The following is a 7,102-nucleotide window of genomic DNA, read 5'->3' as shown; positions in this document are numbered from 1 at the left end:
TTTTCAATTATTTTTACCCTAATATTATTTTAATTAGTTACCCTATTCACCAGTTTTCAAAAATTTCCTTATTGTTTTGATTAATTACCCTCCCTTTTTAATAAATTTCATTAAGTAATTTAATTTCCCTATTCTTTTAATTAATTATACTATTATTGTTTTAATTATTCACTCTCATTCTGTTTCTATTAGTTATCCTAATGTAATTGATTACTCTATTTCGATTAATCCTATTATTCAATTAATTAATCCCATTAGTGATGAATCATCTCTTTAAGAAAGTTATATTTCGATTCTGCAAATTTACTTTATATCAAAAAAGGTTCCCAGCATTTAATTTATAGTTATTGAGAACAATAGAAACTTTGCTTAGATATTATCCTAATTATTCATCAACTATGGTTCAGTTTTACTTGTAAAGAATCCTTATCGAAAATAGCATAGGAATCCAGTGTCTGTGTTCATGTACACAATGTGCAGTATGTGCAAGAATAGTTACGAGGTGTGACTCTAGTTTGACCTCTTATTATATAGCTAATAGTTTATAATTTATCTTAAGGTACAGCTAGAACACAGTAGGGTAAAAACTTTCCTGACGAGAATATTATATTTGTACAGCAATTTAAAAATGTGGTTCTTATTTTGCACTTTAATTACATAGTACATACGCAAGAATAAAGCAATTAGTTACCTATGAGTAATATTGTCTTATTATAAGGGTAATCAGTTATTAACATAACCAGCTCATGTGTACATGAACATCCATAATCAGAGCATATGTGAAAGAATGTATACTAAGCATATGGATTTGATTTCACCTCTTATTTTAAAGCTAATAATTTATCTGAAAGGTACAGGACTAGAGTGTAAGGGATAACATAACTAATATGAGAGTAATCCTGCTGTGTACATACGTATCCATACACATAGTCCCTTTTACCTTTCCTCTTTGGGCTGTTTTACCCTTTTAGAGCCCTGTGGTTTGTAGCATCCTGCTTTTCCGACTGGGGTTGTGTCTTGGCTTTTGATGATGATAATGATAATAGTAATAATAATTATTTTTATTAATTGAAAATATATAATCTCAATTGCTCATTACTTCTCATATAGTACATGTATTTCCTTATTTCCTTTCCTCACTGGACTATTTTCCCCTGTTGGAACCCTTGGGGATAATTATAGCATCCAGCTTCCCAACTAGGGTTGTAGCTTAGCTAATGGAGTGAAGCGTACGACTCAGGTTCCACCTCTGATTATATAAGGTAGGTAATAGTAGATTTTAAGGTACAGGCTATTCTAGTTAGGGTATAATGAAACTTGTATGTGTATATGAATCTTTAATTTCGGGTCTCATTTGGCACTTTATTTTTAAATGATACATACATAAGAATGAAGAAAGTACCAGTTATGTTGTCTATAATGTTACAAGGTTGATCATTTAGGTAATCAGTTCATGTTGGTATAAAAACAATATCCAAAATATATAGAAAATTGCATGTTTTCCTCCTCGTAACTTCTTGCTGTTCCGATACTTACGCTCGATATTTGTCCGTTAACAACGTTTGTGAAAAGGTAACGTTTTCCTGATAAAGAGGAATAGTTTGGGGCAATGTTATTCATAACATCCATCTATTCAATGTCATTCTCAATATATGTCCTGTCCGTGTCCTTTGTTTCTTACATGATAGAGTATCCTCTACTTTAATTTGCTCTCGTATGCATGTTTCTCTGTTTCCACCTCTTAGCGTTATTCCCATCATTATTCTTTCCATAGTTCTTTGAGTTGTAACTAGCTTATGTTCTAAGGCTTTATAAAGTAAGGGTCCAAGTTTCTGATGCATAAGTTAATACGTTGCTGATAATCATAGGTTTCGCAGCCTTAGAAGATTCTTCTGAAAAGAGAAAGAAAAGACTTTGTAAAAGAAAAATAATTCAATTTCTGAGGTTTGGTAAACTTTGCATTAATAACTGTAATTCTAACAAATGTCAACTTTTATTAATCAATGATATTTAAGATTATCTTGATAATTGATCGGTGGTGATGCCTTGGTAAACGTTTGTAAACTCATTCTGAAATAACTGTATAAATATCTCATGGCACTTAGTTCCTTGTTTCTTTTAAAACAGCTTTTGAATATTGTAATAGCAAAGTTAGTTTTGTTAATAGAATTTTTTCGCGTTACGAAGTATAGCGAAAAATAATTGTCCTAACGACATGTAAGCAGATCTTAAGTGTCTTGTTACTTAAGTTCAGTTGTTATGTAGGCAGTGGCCAATGAGAATTTAGTGTTGGGTGAAACGTATTCAATGTTTGAAGAGGTATTTAGTAAGTGGTCACTTTCTAGCGCACGCTAGCCCGAGCAAGTCGAATTTATTAGCCAGGACGCCAGGCAGGATCAAATACAGCTTCAGATGTGAATAGTGTTTTCACGCTAGCAATCAGAATGCTGAAACCGTTTCAAGAAGTGATGGACAATCTATTATCCGATTTCCAGCAGAATATTCAACAAGTATCCGCACCTCGTTAAAGTATGATGGAAAACCATTTGAATGAGCATCGCGTTATTTTGAGGAAACTGATACGAAAATGTTAGAATTAGATGCGATTGTTTATCAACTTGGAGGACAAGGAACATCTAAAACTGCTGCAGAAACGAGTTAGTACGCAAAGAGCTGCATCGTCGAAAGTGTCAAGCTAGTTAAATATCGAGGGAAAGTGTGGATTCATATCAACTTTGATGGAAGAGGTCTAGAGCTCAATAAAGGCCGAGAGTTGACATTGAAGCCGGGAACGTACCAAGAAAGACGTCGAAAAGATAAGTGAAAATATAGCTGTTTTTATTTTGTATACTTAGCAGTTGGTACAAGGAAATTGGAACATTGTGTTTATTTTATTTCATTGTTTTTAATCGCCTGTTGGTTGTTATTCACAATACATTGAACAGAATTAGATTGGGATAGTCATTGGCGTCTAAAAGGTCGATCATAAAATTCCATTTCAAAACCGTTACTGTGGTTGTTGGATTGGGTAACAATTGGTCAGCAAGGGACGAATCAGAATTTATTAAAAGAGAATGGGTGACACTGGTATCAGAAAAACTAAGAAATAATTCCTTTGACGGTGACCAAGAATGGAAATGGTAAGCAAAGGCTGGTTTTTTATTACAAACTTTTTAAGGATTTAATCAGTCTACAGTCTGCTTATCGCATAGAAATCTATTAAAACGTTGCCAATATCTTTCTCATTGGGGAAAAATGTAAAAAGTTTTTATAATGGATTATCTTTAGATATTTTTGAAAGCGGCGGTACATCTTTACTAAAGCTCTTAAGTCTGTTAGATATTAGAGATCTAAGGAAGTGAAGATTGAAGTATTTTTAGATGATGGCATAGCTGCGGATGGTTGTTTTGAAGGGGCATTGGATGCTAGTTATTTACTTTTAAAAGCTTCAAGATTTGGATTTATTTACAAGAAAGTATAATTGGTTTTCAGACTCTAAATCGTATTTGGAAAGGTTTACAGAGGACGAATACTGAAGGCAAATTTTGTAACTACAGTATTAGGATAAACTATGTCGTTAAAGATCTTGTTTAGATGCCAAACCTTCTGAATTAACAAAAACGTTATTTTAACGAATATCTTTTGGACATAATTGTCTGTTACATAATTTCCACGAAATTTGTCGTGAGAAGTATTGTTAAAATGTAAACGATAAAGTATTTCTGTATTTTTACATATTGAGCAAAGCTAGTTGAGAACTTAATGAAGAAATATCAGATGCTCTGGTTGAGATCACGTTTTGACGCAGAAATTCATTCTTTTTATTTTGGTCGTTACTTTAACTATATACTTGCATCAGACTTATTTAACCTATTACTTCATTGTGACACCTAAGATGTAGGCAGTTTATCACTATATTGTGACGCCTATAATGTAGGCAGTTTATCACTATATTGTGACGCCTATAATGTAGGTAGTTTACACTATATTGTGACGCCTAAGGTGTAGGCAGTTTATCACTATATTGTGACGCCTAAGATGTAGGCAGTTTATCACTATATTGTGACGCCTAAGATGTAGGCAGTTTATCACTATATTGTGACGCCTCAGATGTACTGTAGCAGCTTAGCACTATATTGTGACGCCTCAGATATAGGCAGTTTAGCACTATTGTGACGCCTCAGATGTAGGCAGTTTAGCACTATTGTGACGCCTCAGATGTAGGCAGTTTAGCACTATTGTGACGCCTCAGATGTAGGCAGTTTAGCACTATATTGTGACGCCTCAGATGTAGGCAGTTTATCACTATTGTGACGCATCAGATGTAGGCAATTTATCACATTGCGAAGCCTCGGATGTAGGCACTCTTATCAATATATTGCAACGCCTCATAGGAAATTTACCGCTATATTGCGACGCTTCAGACATAGGAAGTTTACCGCTATATTGTGACTCCTCAGATTTAATAGTTATATTGTGACGCCTCTGGTGTTGGGAAATTTATATGTTGTGACACCTCAGTAGTAGGTTTGGAGTAATTCTGAAGTTTTTAGCGATGAATACAGCGCATTTTTTTTTTTATCATGAAAAGAGTGGTTGGAAACTGGACAGCAAATGAATCTTTAAAATTAAACATGAAGGAGCAGGAGGCAGTCGACAGAATTATGTAAAGTACTTTGGCAATGTTTGAACGTTGTTTCAGATAAAAGATTTTCGATTTTAATGCAAGTAGGTAGCAAAAAGCCAGATTTGGAAAAAATAGAAAACCAAAGAATTTAAACTTGTACTGAATACACTGTTCAGGCCATCAATGTATGTAAGCCCAGAAAGAGTACAAAAGAGTGGATATTTTGAAGTGTTGTCAACTAACATGGATGAATGGTCAATTCTTGCTTACATTTTTCAGAGTTATGGACTTGTGAGAGTTATTCATTCTTTAGACTGTTTTGCTACTTTTAAAAATATGTTGAGGTTTTTAATCTCTAATATTGGTGTCCCGGTACAGAGGGAATTGATGCTTTAACTTGAGGTTTGGTGCTTTATACCAAAAGTTATTAATAAAATGGAGGTAAAAATTCTTAAGTAGAATATTCCAGAGTGAAAGTCCTCTCCATCTTGACTGTTGATATTAACGAGGGAAGCTTTATTGTTAAACTTTGAGTGTTTACGTAACAAAAGGTTATTACACACGGCAAAGAGGGAAATTTTTCGCTGAAATTTAACTTTGATATAGAAGGTAAAGGTTGTTGAAATTATAAGTATATATGTACAATGTTCTATTTTTGGAATCTGCTTTCCAGGATCGTGAATACAATGAAATGCCAGCAGTCGTCTTTAACGGTGGCATCTAATTTGGACAGGAAATTGGGGGACCTCAGTTGTCATGGGCATCTTCTATCATCGATGAATGACAGCACCGACAAGGCCTACCAACTTGTCTTTCAACAAAGAGAAGCTTACAATAATGGTCACGAGCAAAGCTAAATGCCATTGTATGTTGCTTTATTTATGACGCTTTTATTAGATTCCGGCGCTTTAGTAATCTCCAGTGATCAGGCTATTTATGCCATAACGTGCATGCATGAAATGAGGGGTTACATAGATCCAACGGAAAATTCACTTGTTAAATCTTTGCAAGCACCTGTGAAACATTAAGCTGGTAGATCGGTGCATTCAAAGGATCTTTTTGATAATATGGTGTTGCAGAATCCGTGCGGATTATATTTTCCGATATTGAAAAACTTCTTTATTATTTTGATAGATCATTAAGGTTTTCTTATGAGATTTGGGGAGTTAAGTTTATTGTAATTTGAAGATTTCTTAGTTGAACAGAAAAAAAAAATGAAAAATCACCAATACTGTGAAGTTTTTGATATCGGAAGTTGTCACAAATGCTTTTCCATATTTGATGTATTTTGCTTGATACAGAGGAAGCTGGAATGATTTTGTCCTTTGATCGATTTCTCTTAAGTTTTTTAAAAGCTCCTGTAATGTAACCAAACAGAATTTTTTGTTAAAACTGTGGCTACAAGTTCAAACATCGCAAACGATAACGTCAATGATAGGTGTCTTCATAGACATGAGTGTTGGTAGTCTGTTTCAAGTAAACATGTTTGTCAAAGGCTTCAAAAAGAGGTTAAATGTGTAAATCATTCAATCGGAACATTTATTTCTCTCTCCATTTTTTCCTTCTCTCCCTTTCTTTGGTATTATGCTATAATGCAATTTAATGTTTTATTATGTTTATACCTGTAGAGAATGTGGAGTGAAGTGAGGACTAGAATTTTTTCGCGTTACGAAGTATAGCGAAAAATAATTGTCCTAACGACATGTAAGCAGATCTTAAGTGTCTTGTTACTTAAGTTCAGTTGTTATGTAGGCAGTGGCCAATGAGAATTTAGTGTTGGGTGAAACGTATTCAATGTTTGAAGAGGTATTTAGTAAGTGGTCACTTTCTAGCGCACGCTAGCCCGAGCAAGTCGAATTTATTATTAATATTATTATCATTATTATTTATTAGTAGTACAAGAGTGAGGTTCCACCACTCAAATTTGAGTTACTCTGCATTATTGCCGTGGATACACAGGTTTCCATAGTTTTTTCAAAACTTGAGATTTTGTTTTTTATCTATGGTTTTTCCTGGGCGGCAGAGGAGGCTTATATGTTAATTTGAAAGTTTGTTCATTTTGTTTTAAATATGCACTGCTATATCAGTACAGAAGTTTGTATAAGTTATTAGAATGTGATGTTGTATATAAATTGTTTTTTTAAAAAGTATGATTCATTAGAAAAATAAACCTGGCGTCAACCGGCACGGTGCGCTATAATGTAGGGTCAACCGGCACGGTGCGATATAATGCAATTTAATGTTTTATTATGTTTATACCTGTAGAGAATGTGGAGTGAAGTGAGGACGGGGTATTTTATTGGTTATTTGTAGATTTTCTTGGAGCAGATGTTAACCATATCCAGATCATTTTGAAAGGTCATCTATATCCCATTTATACTCGACACTCCCTATTTATTTGAGTCTTATTTTAATGACATATGTACAGTAAATTAAAAACTTATTTCTTGAGTCTTGTTTATGACATATATACAG

General features: G+C 33.8%; 1 long non-coding RNA gene across 1 annotated transcript; it reads left to right on the top strand.

Moving 5' to 3' along the window:
* The first annotated feature begins 2,353 nt into the window (after positions 1-2,353).
* LOC137638317 (uncharacterized) lies at positions 2,354-6,829 on the top strand. Its single transcript, XR_011044029.1, has 2 exons — positions 2,354-3,973; positions 4,009-6,829. It is a non-coding gene; the product is annotated as an uncharacterized lncRNA (long non-coding RNA).
* Positions 6,830-7,102: the final 273 nt, after the last annotated feature.

This window comes from Palaemon carinicauda, chromosome 3 (genome assembly GCF_036898095.1).
Source record: "Palaemon carinicauda isolate YSFRI2023 chromosome 3, ASM3689809v2, whole genome shotgun sequence".
Lineage (NCBI taxonomy): Eukaryota > Metazoa > Arthropoda > Malacostraca > Decapoda > Palaemonidae > Palaemon > Palaemon carinicauda.
The sequence above is the reverse complement of the archived record's forward strand: the minus strand, read 5'-3'. Positions and strand labels throughout refer to the sequence as shown.